Raw genomic sequence first — 16702 nt, 5'->3', positions numbered from 1 at the left:
TTAAGCCGCGAAGAAGAAAAAAGTTATGACGTAATATGCAACCCAGCCATACACACTTACTCTTAGGATCCAAAAGGCATCTACTCATAAGTGTCATCAATGTATCAGCAATAATTTTATTTTTTTAACTTTCAACTCTTTAAATATTTCAACAACTTCAGATCTATCTACTGATATAAAGGTTTTATTATTTTTAATGTTTTTTGACCTTTTTGTCAAAAATAACTGCTTTTTTAATAATGGGAACATTCAAAATATAAATTTTTTTCTAAAAATGTGTAGCGAGGAGAATCTTTGAGGTTGGCCAATCACAGCCTTGAATTTCACAACAACATTGAATTTGATACAATTAACAAAAACATTTTTTACAGTGTGATGAGAGAGAAAGCCGGCAGGACTTGGTTAAGTTTATCAAGTTCACAAAGGTCTTTTATATTCTGTATATCTGCCATGTTGCATTTAACTACCCAAGATCATTTTCATTGTATTTCATTAGTTTAATAGCAGTTTAACTCATTTACGCTTATCAAAGCTCTGGGAAGTTTACATCATGGTTTTCTGGCGACATCTGGTGGGTGGTTAAGGGGTGCAATTATTCTTTGTTTTTCAGTCGACAAGAATGAGAATAATTTGGTTTTAATGGAAAAAGCATAGTAATATACCAGGATTACAGTCTGTTAAAAAATTGTTAAAATGGAAGTCAATATGGCCGAAAGAGTTTAAAAGCGAGAGTGTGTCAACTTTATATTCCATTCTAATAACGTTGCAATCAAAAACACTTTTATGTAGCAATTTAATTTAATTTTTTTAAACTCCCCAGCAAAATTTCAGACCTAACTTTCACACTGAACCATCATATCAAAATAAGGAACACATGTAATGCCTGTTTTGGGCCCTGAGGTTGCACAAGTGTTACGTTTTCTAGCGAATGATTTATATATAATACATTTGATAGCAAATTCAAGAATACGCAGAACCGTGTGATCCATGAAGGTGCTTGTATAAATATGCCTTGATGGAGGTCTGTTTTTTTTTTACATTCCAATACAGTGGTACCGCCAAACTGTAACCTTCAAGTTGTTCCAATTTCAATTTTTTTTCTTAAAAGATTGTCAATTCATGTCATATAACCTTTTTTAAAACTGGAACATTTATAGTGGTCATACAAGTAAAAAAGAGAAGGTAATCAATTAATCAATACAAGAAAAATAAAGTAAAACTACTCCCATTTTTAAAGGGGAACATTATCACAATTTCAGAAGGGTTAAAACCATTAAAAATCAGTTCCCAGTGGCTTATTTTATTTTTCAAAGTTTTTTTCAAAATTTTACCCATCACGCAATATCCCTAAAAAAAGCTTCAAAGTGCCTGATTTTAACCATCGTTATATACACACCCGTCCATTTTCCTGTGACGTCACACAGTGATGCCAACACAAACAAACATGGCGATAGAACAGCAAGGTATAGCGACATTAGCTCGGATTCAGACTCGGATTTCAGCTGCTTAAGCGATTCAACAGATTACGCATGTATTGAAACGGATGTTTGTAGTGTGGAGGCAGGTAGCGAAAACGAAATTGAAGAAGAAACTGAAGCTATTGAGCCATATCGGTTTGAACCGTATGCAAGCAAAACCGACGAAAACGACACGACAGCCAGCAACACGGGAGAAAGCGAGGACGAATTCGGCGATCGCCTTCTAACCAACGATTGGTATGTGTTTGTTTGGCATTAAAGGAAACTAACAACTATGAACTAGGTTTACAGCATATGAAATACATTTGGCAACAACATGCACTTTGAGAGTGCAGACAGCCCATTTCAGGCGCGCTAAGAACATACATTTTTCCACGATTTCAGCATTTTAAATGTGCTGTTTTTGTCCAGTAAGATACATTTTTACGTAAAACCGCGAGTAATGAATAAAGTTTTCATCAATTAATATATTCTGTAGACATACCCTCATCCGCTCTTTTTTCCTGAAAGCTGATCTGTCCAGTTTTGGAGTTGATGTCAGCAGGCCAGGGAAGCTAGGGTCGATATTCTTCTCTTGATCATCTTCGGTGGCATAAGGGACAGTAGAAGCGGTGTGAGCCAAGACATCCAGGGGGTTTAGCTCGCTCGTCTGCGGGAACAAACTGCCGCCATTGCTTGCCGTGCTACCGAGGTCCTTTGTCCCTGAATAGCTCACACACTCCGGCAGATTCAATGGGGGTCTGGCGGCAGATTTCTTTGACTTTATCGTTGGAAATGCATCTGCTTTGAGTGTCGCAGGATATCCACACATTCTTGCCATCTCTGTCGTAGCATAGCTTTCGTCGGTAAAGTGTGCGGAACAAACGACTGACCATTTCGTCGGCTTTCCCCACACCCTCGTATTTTGAACAAATTTCGTCCAATTTCTTGCCACTTTCGCATCTTTGGGCCACTGGTGCAACTTGAATCCGTCCCTGTTCGTGTTGTTACACCCTCCGACAACACACCGACGAGGCATGATGTCTCGGTGTTTGTAATGTGTTTGAGAAAATGGCGGATTGCTTCCCGATGTGACGTCATCGCTCCGAGAGCGAATAATAGAAAGGCGTTTAATTCGCCAAAATTCACCCATTTAGAGTTCGGAAATCGGTTAAAAAAATATATGGTCTTTTTTCTGCAACATCAAGGTATATATTGACGCTTACATAGGTCTGGTGATAATGTTCCCCTTTAAAGAAGCCTGACAGTCATGTTTCTATGGTTATCATCACACTTTCCCTCATTGCCATTACTAGTATCCTCCCCTTGCAAGAAATCCATGTTGAATTTGACTTTCGGGGCCTAATTTTCCAGTAAATGTCCTGTGTTACGCCCTTGAGGCACATTTAAAACCAATACTAAAATGCAGTTACTGTCACAGATATGTGCACTTCTGTGACTTCAGAGCTGCTCAGATGTTGCCAGAAGCTTTGTGTGAAAGTCACCCCTGCCCGCCTGCACACTCCTAATTCATGCAGCTCGCTCATGTAAGTGCAAGGTCTATAGCATATTTGTTGTTTCTGGAAGTCGGAAAAAAAGACTGCAAGCCAAGATGGTAGAAAAAAAGTATGGCGGGATTTCTGTGTAAAAGGACCACTAAGCTCTACAAAGTACTGTAATCACTTGTCGTCTTCAGGGGTAAAAACACGCAAGCTCAACATAAAACGCTGTCTAAGCCTCGTTACGGCAACACTAGCTGTACACTCGGGCTTTGAAATGCTAAATCCTTAACAAAAGCCATTATGTTGAGTGAAGGACAGAGACGGAAGGACATTGGTTTTTGTCCTTTTTTACAGGACAGATGGTGGAGATGCACAATGTGATTTTGTTTTTGAAAAACAGTGAAAGAAGGCAAGAATACAGGAGGTGTCAAACCATGGACAAGAAGGGAATGATAGATGAAACTAATACTACAAAAAACAAAACACAAATAAAGTTACACACTAATTTACACAACTTTTACCATACTAATCAACTGACTGATTGATGGCAGTCCAGAATTTTGGAACAAGGACTGGAAGAAGTCCAGACATGCACCTTCACTGCCAACTCAATTATTCAGATAAGAAGAATAAAGGAATTCACCTGAGTCAGCAGCTAATAAAAAAATCATTAAATTTGTAAGAGTGCAGATTCAGTGCACATATCTACTTGTAAAATTCAACACTTTGCAAAAAGTTCTGGGAGAAACAAGTTTGCAGCTTGGCATAGAATAAGAGATGAATAGAAATAATATAGAAACATAATATATATATAGGTTACAAAAAATTGTTTGCATTTACATTGATGTCAACATAATTCAGTTTATGACCACTACATATTGACTCCAATATACAGTAACATTGCTGTTTGGAAAGATCTGTTCAGGGTGTACAGATTAAGACATGCATGTATGCTGCGTTCCCTTTACCTCGAAAGTTGGAAGTCGGAGCTGGGAATGACGTCACAGCAGAGTTGTGAGCGTACCAGTTACGATGTCGGAAAATAAGATGGCTACATCCACGAAAGCTATTTTTGCACTTGCCTTGCCTGAAGATAAATGGTAAATGGGTTATACTTGTATAGCGCTTTTCTACCTTCAAGGTACTCAAAGCGCTTTGACACTACTTCCACATTCACGCATTCACACACTGATGGCGGGAGCTGCCATGCAAGGCCCTAACCACGACCCATCAGGAGCAAGGGTGAAGTGTCTTGCTCAAGAACACAACAGACGTGACGAGGTTGGTAGAAGGTGGGGATTGAACCGGGAACCCTCAGGTTGCTGGCACGGCCACTCTTCCAACTCCGCCACGTCGTCCCCCTAATATAAACAACTTGTGGGAAAAAATACAGTCTTTCTGCAGCCTTCAAACACGGATGAAGAGGAAACACTACTGTTAGCAGTGTAGATTTCATAAAACACGTATTTGCAGTAACATTACCATGTATAAACATTCAACAACACATCATATATGGCTGATTTAGTGGGACAAAAACGATCCAGTGCTAATAACGGATATTATAGAGCTTATATCATTGTTTACATCCAGAGCAGCCAACTTTGAAACGAAATCTAGTATATTTCCAACTCCTCTTCGTGACTTTCTTTCTCAAAAGCGACTAGCGACAAATCTAGAGACTTTTTCGATGTTTTGGACACTCCAATGTCCTCAACATACAAGCGCTGCTGCCGTGAGCCTTTCCTCTGAGGCGTTCCCCTGTCTTCTGAATGTCTGCTCTTTGACAGCTGGTACTGAAAACACATTTCTTTGCACTTTTAAGTGCAATCACAATAAAGTTCCATTCTCGTCAAGTCAGAGCAGAGAGCAGACGCACACCCACTCTATGCAAAGCTTCCACTCTTTCTGCCTTGGTTTACAGAGTGAGATGTAAATGTTTCATCACTGTCACGTTTCAAATAAAAACAAACCTACCGTTCTTGTTAATGAATCAATCAATAGATTTGGTTCGTTCATGAATATCAAATTGATCAAATTTGGCATTCTTAACATTTAACTACGTAGAACAAAGTAGCTAAAAAATAATTAACAGAAGAACAGTTCTAATCATAATTTGCATTTTTTAAATTAACTTTTTATAACTCCCACTACGTTCCTCCTCTTTCCGACAACGTCCATTGTACTCAATTATGCAAATAAGACGATGATGTCATCAATCAACTTCAAACAACTTCAAACAGCCAATAGCTACATTCCTTACTGAGGAGTTGGCAACACTGGGACCTACTCAGTGGCCTAGTGGTTAGAGTGTCCGCCCTGAGATCGGTAGGTTGTGAGTACAAACCCCGGCCGAGTCATACCAATGACTAAAAAAAATGGAACCTATTACCTCCCTCCAACTCAGCATCAAGAGTTGGAATTGGGGGTTAAATCACCAAAAATTATTCCTGGGCGCGGCCACCGCTGCTGCCCACTGCTCCCCTCACCTCCCAGGGGGTGAACAAGAGGATGGGTCAAATGCAGGTGACTATCATTGGTATTTTAACTTAACTTTAACTTTAGTTAACTAACTTATGAAGAGAGATCAGAAGAGATTGAGGACAGTGAGGAAGGAGATATAGAAGAGACACAAATTGAGAACACATATGCAGAGGATTAGAGAAGAGCCAGCAGAGAAAACAGTGGGGATGATTTTCATTTCTGATTTCTGGTTAAATGAAGACTAGCATTAGGAGGCCTGTAGGCATGTAGGGCTGCTGGAGGTGAGGACGTCAATTTTAAGGTGTTAATCGTAATTAAATCAGGCCAAATCAACGCTAAGTTTTTTTTTTTTTCAATTCAAACGCATCATGTAACCAAAGTTTCTCACTTTTGTCATTTTCTGAAACTTGGCAGTCCTGAAATAAGGCCATCGCAATCCCAGTGACAGCTGGAGTCACCGTTTCGAAGTCCGGCTGAATACTTTATATTCCTCTGTCAATACGTTAAAAAGAATCCCGCCACTTCTTTTAGCTTTGCATGTCAAAATGAAGCCTGTAAAAATTAGAAACAGCATTAAACTGCAAACTAGTTCAAATACTACGGCTGTGTAAAAACACAGCAAGATAGTTGTACTAATCAGCGTTCTTTGGCACAAAGATGACCCACAAAAGTTCCTGCAAGTCGAAAGTTCCCATCATTCTTCTTTTTCATTATTGTCAAGTGTGTTGTAATAGAAATACACAAGAAATAAGAAATAAACAAGTTGTTCTCGTACACTCAAATGGTAGCTGAAATTTCAATTAGAAAGTTTTAGAAAAGCCGCAATTGTGTTCAACCGATCAGCGTTTGACAACACAGCCTGCCCCTCTAAAGTTCCTTAGGAATTTTTCAAAGTCCCATCTCACTACTATGAATTAAAATAGTTCCTCTGGAACTTTACTTACCAGGGTAGTTTTTAGTGGAAATGCAGGAGGGTATTCTTTATTTACCAGGGTTCTTACTATTAACTGTGGTTAAAAAAGTCATAATTATTAATTGCTAAGGCTCCCCTACACTGTTTGTTTTAGTCCTCTGATTTTTTTTCCAGCTGACTGTTTACACTGCAATTAAAATGTGATTGTTATCAGACTGCAGTGTAAACCCACACAGGCCCCAATGTGGCCTCAACATAACATGCATGCGCACTTCGATAAAGTAAAAACAAAGGAAGTTGACTGGGAGGAAGTCGCTACTACTACAAAATAAAATAAAAGTCGCACCACCTTAAAAATTTGTGTTTTTTACGTGAAAATAAATTAAAGTAATATAATGTGTGAATGATTGTATGTAGTGTAATATATTTGGAAGTGTTGTAATTTTTTAATGGCTGTTAGATAGAGGAGACTTGGACATCAGCGGGGATCTACGTGAGCTTTAATTTTCAACTCATATGTAAGCAAATGCCCCACAGCGTCAATTACGGTCCTTCAACAATCGCCATTTATTCTGAATCTAAATATATATTCATATATTACATATAGCCTATTATTTGAGCACTATTGACAAGTAATGCACTGAAAATTTGGTGGTCTTAAATAGACGTTGCTCACCGAAACCAGATGTTGTGATGAAATATCCACTTCCGCCGGCAACTGCGTCTTTCCCCGTGCACACGAATGACGTTGCTCGCCCAAAGCTGAAAAAAAAGTCACATTTGGGTCACATTCACATTTAGATTGAAGTCACATTTGAAAAGATCAGATTACAATCGGATTCAGGACTACCTCCTGATGTTGCTTGAATCTGATGCCAAAAAATAAGATGTCAAGCACTTTGGAGCGTTTAGACTGGCAAAAACAAATCTGATCTGTGTCACTTGAGGGCAAAAAAATCTGATTTGACGTTGAAATAATTAATTAATTAGATTAACTTGGTAATGTTGAAAATAATATAAATAGAAGAATGCAGTTACGGTTATATAAAGTGTATGCATGTGGATATGTACATACTGTATATACACATACATTTGTGTATATATGCATACATACATATGTAATATGATGATGGGTGTATGTGTATGGTGCATGTATGTAGCATTACTAGATATGAAGGCCCTGTCTACATTAAGACGGATAACTCCTTAAACAAATAATACTTTTTTTTGTATAAGGTTTCCCTTCTTGGATAATTTTTTACACGGGTAAGTGCGCTGTGTATTTCTTGAATCTACGGCTCTTAGCTTTGTATGGACTCATCGATCGTTTAAAAACTGAGTTCGGAGAGGAAGTGACGCCAGAAAGACCGCGCCCCACCCAGGAAGTGACGTCAGAAAGAACGCGCCACAGCCAGCTTCATAACAAGCGGTTTCGTAAGTCGGAGGAAATGCGCGATTGCAGCTATTTCGGATACAACACATCTCAGACGGCAACATAGCAATGTTGAGTGACGGTTTTGGATAAGTCCTGGAAGAACGGCAGTCTGGTGGGATATGTTTGTCATCGAGTGTGTTGTGTCAGAGGAACGGCAATAGAACTTTCGAATGTACAGGTCAGCTGTGATTCTACTTAGCGAAAAACTTTGTCCATTTGGTGAAGGGGAGACAATTAGAATGCGGGCTCCCGTGGACGAGGAAAGACTAAGAAAAACAGCAAATGCATTTGGACTGGTAAAGCAGACTGTTAGTTATTGTCCGCGATGTATGTCGAGCGATTACTCAATGTCTAGTTTTGTACTCCATAACTATTGTGAAGCCACGAAGTGGTTGCGGCCGTCAAGTACGACCGCAAATTTCAGCCTACAAGCACGGTGTCCTGACCAGATATCTAAATCTCTAGATTGATTGTTGTAAAATGTTCTTTATCACATTGTTTACTTTCACACGTCCATTAAAGATATGATTCATGTATGATGGCTCAGGTGTGATTCACTACAATAGCTGCTGATGGTGAGGCAAGCAAGGTTTACTATTAAAAGAAATGTGGCAATAGGCTACATTGAAACACAGGGTAAGGATACACTTCCAGGTCAGAGGTAACTATATTTTTCGCACATGCGTACTAGGTCGCCTTGCGCTGGCGGCCGGAAGGGGTGGGGGTCTTAAATGGTGGCATTGTGTGTGTGTGGACAAGGATAAGGTTAGGTGGCATATACCTTGGATAACCTTAGTGTAGAAGGGGCCTCAGAAATAATAAGTTTGATAGAGAAATAACCTTTGTTAATTGTCCTCCAAAGAGCCTCATACAGGGGACATGTGTTTCTTAGAAATGTAATTAGCCTCATGGTAAACCTTGGATCACAGTCGTAAACTCATGGCTGGCAGGAAGTTTGAGCCAATACACAAGCCAACCAGAACATCCAAAGATCAATGAATAGCCTACTTGGATATATCATGACAGTCTGAGGAAGTGCTACAAGACAGAGCCAAATGGTATGAAGATAAGGACCTGCCGTGGTAGGGCGATCACCAAGGACTCCTGCAGACCAGAGCTTGTTTCAGACTACATGAGAGGTGCGCAGACAGAGAGACCAGACCTCTGCTTGCTGACGGACTGCTTGGTTTGTTTGCCGAGTGTCTCCTTCCCGGGATGTATTGTATTATTTTTCAGTCAATCACATTGTAAAAAAAAATCTGAGTATTGTGAATCTGACAATTGACGACGACTTGGTGAGCTTTATTATTATTAGGAGAAAAAAAGTCTCCTCTCTTCAGTGTGCAGTGTAAACGGAGCCTATGTTGATACGTTATTTTCGGCACTACTTGCACAGAACAAAAACAAAGTTACACCAGCAGTACACGCGCTTATATACTTATATACTAGTATGATACATTAACTTAAAATGGCATCAGGATAAAGCAGCAAACTTTTCCCACCCCAAAAAAGCTGAAGTTAGCAGCGTGGAAACGTTTGGGGTATTTTTTTAAATTACCGGGGAGTCATTGAAGACGATGACTCACCCACTTGCAGAAACTGCTAAAAGAAAGTTGTTTTAATAAGTAATACAATTATCAATTAATGTATTATTAAGAATAACTTTGTTTACATGTGTTTTGTAATGTTATTATAATTAGAGATGTCCGATAATATCGGCCTGCCGATATTATCGGCCGATAAATGCGTTAAAATGTAATATCGGAAATTATCGTTTTTTTTTTATTATCGGTATCGTTCTTTTTTTATTTTTTATTATTAAATCAACATAAAAAACACAAGATACACTTACAATTAGTGCACCAACCCAAAAAACCTCCCTCCCCCATTTACACATTCACACAAAAGGGTTGTTTCTTTCTGTTATTAATATTCTGGTTCCTACATTATATATCAATATATATCAATACAGTCTGCAAGGGATACAGTCCGTAAGCACACATGATTGTGTGTGCTGCTGGTCCACTAATAGTACTAACCTTTAACAATTAATTTTACTAATTTTCATTAAGTACTAGTTTCTATGTAACTGTTTTTATATTGTTTTACTTTCTTTTTTATTCAAGAAAATGTTTTTAATTTATTATCTTATTTTGTAAATTTTTTTAAAAAGTACCTTATCTTCACCATACCTGGTTGTCCAAATTAGGCATAATAATGTGTTAATTTCACGACTGCATATATCGGTTGATATCGGTATCGGTTGATATCTGTATCGGTAATTAAAGAGTTGAACAATATCGGAATATCGGATATCGGCAAAAAGCCATTATCGGACATCCTAATTATAATGTTATCACTTGATTTCCAATGGTAAAAAATAAAACCGCTGAGGAATATCTATGTAATTTTATATTATTTTTTTGTTGTGAAATTGTAAGTCAAAATCTGTAATCGTTGCATCCTTATTCCCAGCTGACGTGCTAAAATGCAGAAGCAACACAAGAGGATGGGTGCATAATAGCGCAGACACACGACTCAAGGCAAAAGTCTTTAAACGGTGAAAACCAGATTTACGACTGATAATATTTCGCCATGACTTTATGCCCACGTTATCTTATTTGAAAGCGCTTTCGGCGCGGGAAAGCAGCCGCTTTCAAATTGAAAGTAAACCAGCCCCTTCCTTGTCATCAATCAATCAAAGCATTAACAACCGTTTGCAGAGGGTGCGGGGTGTACAGTGACACAAACGTGAAGCTCTACTCATAAGGAAAACTACCGAGGCAAGATGAACCATTTTTATAAGGTGAGACCACTGTAAAAGGTAAACACCAAAAGTAGGTAAAAGGGCTTAAAAACTGCAGAACAACATGAATCCATCCATTCATCCGTTTTCTACCGCTTGTCCCTTTCGGAGTCACAGGGGGTGGCTGGAGCCTATCTCAGCTGCATTTGGGTGGAAGGTGGTTTTACACCCTGGACAAGTCGCCTCCTCATCGCAGGGCCAACACAGATAGACAGACAACATTCACACTCACATTCACACACTCGGGCCAATTTAGTGTTGCCCATCAACGTATCCCCAGGTGCATGTCTTTGGAGGTGGGAGGAAGCCGGAGTACTCGGAGGGAACCCACACAGTCATAATCTATCAAAAATATTTGCACATTGGAGATACTGGATTTTACAAAACAAGCTCTATGAATCAAAGCTTCTGTGTGCTTTGATCTTTCTTTGCTCCTTGACATGTCCAATCTGTCCTTTTTTGTCAGCATGTTTTTTTGCGCCAGACATATTTCTTGTTTTGGTGCCTTGGTTTCCAGACCATAACCTCTCACAATGGGCTTCTTGTTAATTGGCTTTTTCTTGACTCCCGATGCCCACCCACCGTCCGCCCACCGGCGTTTGATAAATGAGGCGCTCATTTTACCCGAGCAGAGTGAAATGTTTGTGTTTGTATTCGCGAGTACGCTTTGATGCACACGGCCACTTGGTAGAACCACAGCGCCTTTGATTGCTACACTTGAAATAAAAGCCGACGTGAAGTGCAGTCAAGTTTGTTGTTTTTTGTTCGCGTCTTTAAAAATCCGGGATTTTCATAGTCCAATCTGATTCATTAGATTTTGGCAATAGTTAACAATTACAATCAGACCATCAGGCTTTGCGGCAATTGTTGAACATAGTTGTCATTTATTATGTGTTTATTGGTAACATAGCTGTTGTTTATTGTTCACCCAATTAACAATAGTGCCTTGTTCTGTGTTAAAAAATTGTTTTAATTTAAAACATTTGTTTATTGACATTTGTTGACACAGTAAAAAGAAAAATAACAGTCAAGTAAGTACAGGCAAATACTGATATCAAGCCGCGGACAACTGCACATCTAAATGGCAATCAAGCCTCCACATTTCGATCAGGGCCACAATGTTAAATGCCACCAGATTATTTTTGGATTTGCTGAGAGAAGATGACTGAGGGGTAGCCCAAATAGTCCACTTAGAGGATTTGCTTCAATCTTTTCGCCAAGTACCAAAGACAAAATATTAAACATTTCTGTCCAATGAATGCACATGGATGGGAATAGCCAAACCATATGTATCAAATTAGCTGGAGACTGTTGGCATCCATCACACAATTCAGATATTCCGTCACACATCTTAGCTCGTCGAACCTTGGTATAATAAGTACGATGTATTAGCCTGCATTGGATGAGGCTGTGTCAAGCACAAATAGAAGATTTATGAACTCAACGTAAAAGCTCTGTCCAGCTCTCCCTAGGTAGGGTCACTCCTAAATCCTCCTTCCAAAGTAGCGTAATTGAATTTAGAGACTCAGGGCGTGAAAAATAAATATTAGTGTAACAATCTATTGTTGCATCATCATGACTTCAGTCTGTTTGTTCTGACACCATCCGTCATTGCTTACTTACGCCAGTGGTTCTCAAACTTCTATCACCAAGTACCACCACAGAAAGCAAATGGCTCTCCAAGTACTACCATAGTGACCAACACTAAAATACAGTAGTGTAGTAGGCCTAAGTCATCATTAAAAACAAGGCAGAGGTTTTATTTAACACGTTTATTTAATATTTGTGGCCGCTGTTCTATTGTGAACAATGTTTGAACAGTAACACTGTTTGAATACAGAAAAATAAAACACTGGACTTTAATCAAGTTATTCTTTGGCGTACTGTACTTTTAGAGGGAACCCAACCCACTAGTGGTACATTTACCACAATTTGAGAATCACTGGCTTATGCTATAAAGAGCATCTACCTCCAGCAAGATGAAGTGCCCCTGACCATTTCTCGTTGGCTCAAGAGCTCTACATTGGTGTCAGAAGTGGGACTGCAGGATGGTAATGACTTGTGAAGAGATTGAGGACTTCATCGCAAGCTTGTGGACGGTATCGGGGAAGATGGACGGAGCTGATTTTAACTCTACACAAGGACTTCACACTGTTTCCCACACATTCATTTATTTGTGGCGGCTTGCCACGAAAGATTTACGTCCGCCACAAATAGATTTTTCGGCTTTTGACTCGCTCGACCGCTCATAAAAGCAATGGGACTCTGTCTGTGAATGTAGCTTGTAGTTACAACTCCGGTGCAGTAGGTGGCGGTAGCCTACTATGCATTGTAACTCCGCCAATAGCACTTAATTCACCTGGTGGGCCAGAAGAAGAAGAGGAAGACAACAACGACGAAGTAAAAGAAGAACGGACCGACCGGATCAAAATACGAGGGTAAGACGTCTTGGCAAACCAGTTCAACAGTGTGCAGCACCGACTCGGATTTTCTTAATTTTTATTTTCGGGATTTGAATGCATTTATTTTGAAAGGACAGTTGGAGAGAGACGGGGGAGGGGTGAGAGAGGGGGAGAGGGGGGATTGACGCGGAGCAAAGCGACTGTCAGGTGGGATCGAACTGGGTCGCCGCAGCGGGTGCTCTACCAGGTGAGATAGGTTATAGCTGCATCGCTCGCGGTTCGTCATATATTTAACGTTAATCCGCGATTTCACCGAGCGTTTCACTGACGGTGAGCAGCCTGACGCTGCTTCATTAACACCGCCGCTGTTTGACTCGGGGGCCGGGGCAGACGCACGCAGTAACAGTCACCTGTTACCATACCGACGAGCTAACGTGTCCAGGTTATAACCCTGTTGTCAATAAACACACGTGGAGACGGTGCTTCAGATACTGCATTAATACTGAAGCAAAATTGTCCACTGCAGCATGTGAATGCAATGAAAACAATAAAATCTGAGCCAACCAGCTGTTAAAATGTTGTCCAGGTTAATGTTTTGGCCATTAAAGGTCCTTAATTTCAAGATTTCAACTGTGATCGGGCTTTAAACAGGTGGCTGACCTGTTCAGATGGGTGTAACTGCTACTGGTCAAATAATGTGAAATAGCATTTAATTTTACATGTATGCAATGCCATTAAAATGTAATTATAGATGATAATAATAATAATAATAATAATAATAATAAATACTATGTAGTGTTGTAAATAGTCAACGGGAAGGATTTTAGTAAGATATAAGCCATGAGCACTACACAGCCAGAAAAAAACCGAGGCAGGACAAGTAAAAATATTGGGGCAAGTAGATTTGAGAAGTCGGGCAAGTAGAAAAAAACCTTAACGTTGAACCCTGCATGTGTTGAGCTGCTGCTGCTTAAGGTTAGACGGCACTGTACATAGAGCGGTTCTGCTCGTTAGTAATAAATTCTAATGTTGGATGTTCACTCCTTCACACAGATGAGTATAGAAAAATGTTTTCAACGGCCGAAAAGGGCTCGACTTGGAGTGGAGGGAGGCCTACAGTCCGGACCACAGCAGGTATTATCAAAACGGTGTAGACACTTAGAAATCTCATAAGGAAAGTGAACAGACGTCCATCAGTGTGAAAATTAATTTGCTTACAATACTTCCAGGCTTCAACTAGTGCCGCAGCTGTGGCAGCTGGCGCAGCTGAGGCAGTAAGAGAGGGTGAGGAGGAAGGGATAGTAAGTACGCAGGGAGATGTTGTAGGAGAGGAGGAAGACAGGCAGCATGTAGAGCCAGCTAGGGCGGAGGCAACAGGTGAGACTCAGCAAACACTGAAAAATAAAGCAGGGTCAGATCAGAAATGCACTTTTCTCATGAAAAGTGTCCTAATTTATATTCTTATGTGCCTTATAGAGAGGACCACGACAAAACATAGAGCGACTAGCTCCAGTGCGACCTGTTCAGCAGCAGCAGGAGGAGGAGGAGGAGGTTGACTGACTGTGGCAGGACACCTCTGCCTCTGTTTCACTTTATGTTGCTGGTAAATAATATGGTTGTAGTAGTAGGCTAAAGTTAAATTATTTAGTATGCACTAATTAAAGGGGCAGAACTTTAAGAGACATTTTAGCTTTTATATTTTATAAGATATATTTTTTGTAAGAACCACAATTAATAAATATATTTCAGTGAATAACTAATTGTTCAAATCTGTATATAAATATGTACATAAAGTGTTGTAATTATATTCCAACTCCGCGTTCTTCTTGGTCATCGCCGCTGCCGCCGCCACCCCCCGCCACCCGACCACACCACCACAAATAGATGCCTGTCCTGTGGGAAACACTGCTTCGCGATACGATATGTATAACAATACAATATTGCGATATTGTGATGTGATGATTTATTGTGATATGATACGATACTCTACAATTCAAACTCGTTTAAATTGAGGGCCACAATTGAGTTATGGTTGTCTTCAAAGGGCCGCTTATCAGTGAATATACAAACTCCAAAACCAGTGAAATTGGCAAGTTGTTTAAATCGTAAATAAAAACAAAATACAATGATTTGCAAATCCTTTTCAACCTATATTCAATTGAATACACTGCAAATACAAGATACTTAAAGTTCAAACTGGAAAACGTAATTTTTTGCAAATATTAGCTCATTTGGAATTTGATGCCTGCAACATGTTTCAAAAAAGCTGGCACAAGTGGCAAAAAAGACTCAGAAAGTTGAGGAATGCTCATCAAACACTTATTTGGAACATCCCACATGTGAACAGGCTAATTGGGAACAGGTGGGTGCCATGATTGGGTATAAAAGCAGCTTCAATGAAATGCTCGGTCATTCACAAACAAGGATGGAGCAAGGGTCACCACTTTGTGAACAAATGCGTGAGCAAATAGTCGAACAGTTTAAGAACAACATTTCTCAACGAGCTATTGCAAGGAATTTAGGAATTTCACCATCTACGGTCCGTAACATCATCAAACGTTCAGAGAATCTGGAGAAATCACTGCACGTAAGCGATGATATTACAGACCTTCGATCCCTCAGGCGGTACCGCATCAAAAAGCGACATCAGTGTGTAAAGGATATCACCACAAGGGCTAAGTAGCACTTCAGAAAACCACTGTCAGTAACTACAGTTCTAAGCTACATCTGTAAGTGCAAGTTAAAACTCTGCTATGCAAAGCAAAAGCCATTTATCAACAACACCCAGAAACGCTGCTGACTTGCTGGGTCCGAGCTCATCTAATATGGACTGATGCAAAGTGGAAAAGTGTTTTGTGGTCTGACAAGTCCACATTTCAAATTGTTTTTGGAAACTATGGACGTCGTGTCCACTGGACCAAAGACGAAAAGAACCATCCGGATTGTTATAGGCGCAAAGGTGAAAAGCCAGCATCTGTGATGGTATGGGGGTGTATTAGTGCCCAAGGCATGGGTAACTTACACATCTGTGAAGGCACCATTAATGCTGAAAGGTACATACAGGTTTTGTAGCAACATATGTTGCCATCCAAGCAACGTTACCATGGACGCCCCTGCTTATTTCAGCAAGACAATGCCAAGCCACATGTTACAACAGCGTGGCTTCATAGTAAAAGAGTGCAGGTACTAGACTGGCCTGCCTGTAGTCCAGACATGTCTCCCATTGAAAATGTGTGGCGCAATATAAAGCCTAAAATACCACAACGGAGACCCCGGACTGTTGAACAACTTAAGCTGTACATCAAGCAAGAATGGGGAAGAATTCCACTTCAAAAATTGGTCTCCTCAGTTCCCAAACGTTTACTGAGTGTAGGGCTGCAACTAACGATTAATTTGATAATCGGTTAATCTGTCGATTATTACTTCGATTAATCGATTAATAATCGGAAAAAAGAGACAAACTACATTTCTATCCTTTCCAGTATTTTACTGGGGGAAAAAACAGCATACTGGCACCATACTTATTTTGATTATTGTTTCTCAGCTGTTTGTACATGTTGCAGTTTATAAATAAAGGTTTATAAAAAAATAAATAAATAAATTAAAAGAATTAAAATAAAAATTGCCTCTGCGCATGCGCATAGCATAGATCCAACGAATCGATGACTAAATTAATTGCCAACTATTTTTATAATTGATTTTAATC

At 39.7% G+C, this 16702-nt stretch overlaps 1 long non-coding RNA gene across 2 annotated transcripts in view; it reads right to left on the bottom strand.

The window, feature by feature from the left end:
* LOC133609734 (uncharacterized) overlaps nt 1-16702 on the bottom strand; it is a 123797-nt gene that overhangs the window by 58356 nt on the left and 48739 nt on the right. For both annotated transcript variants that reach the window (XR_009815764.2, XR_012050551.1), the window contains exon 2: nt 7030-7115. This is a non-coding gene — a long non-coding RNA (uncharacterized lncRNA). The remainder of the gene's footprint in view (nt 1-7029; nt 7116-16702) is intronic.

Source organism: Nerophis lumbriciformis, linkage group LG07 (genome assembly GCF_033978685.3).
Source record: "Nerophis lumbriciformis linkage group LG07, RoL_Nlum_v2.1, whole genome shotgun sequence".
In the NCBI taxonomy this organism is placed as follows: domain Eukaryota; kingdom Metazoa; phylum Chordata; class Actinopteri; order Syngnathiformes; family Syngnathidae; genus Nerophis; species Nerophis lumbriciformis.
Note: the sequence above shows the minus strand (reverse complement) of the source record. Positions and strands in the feature narration are given on the sequence as shown.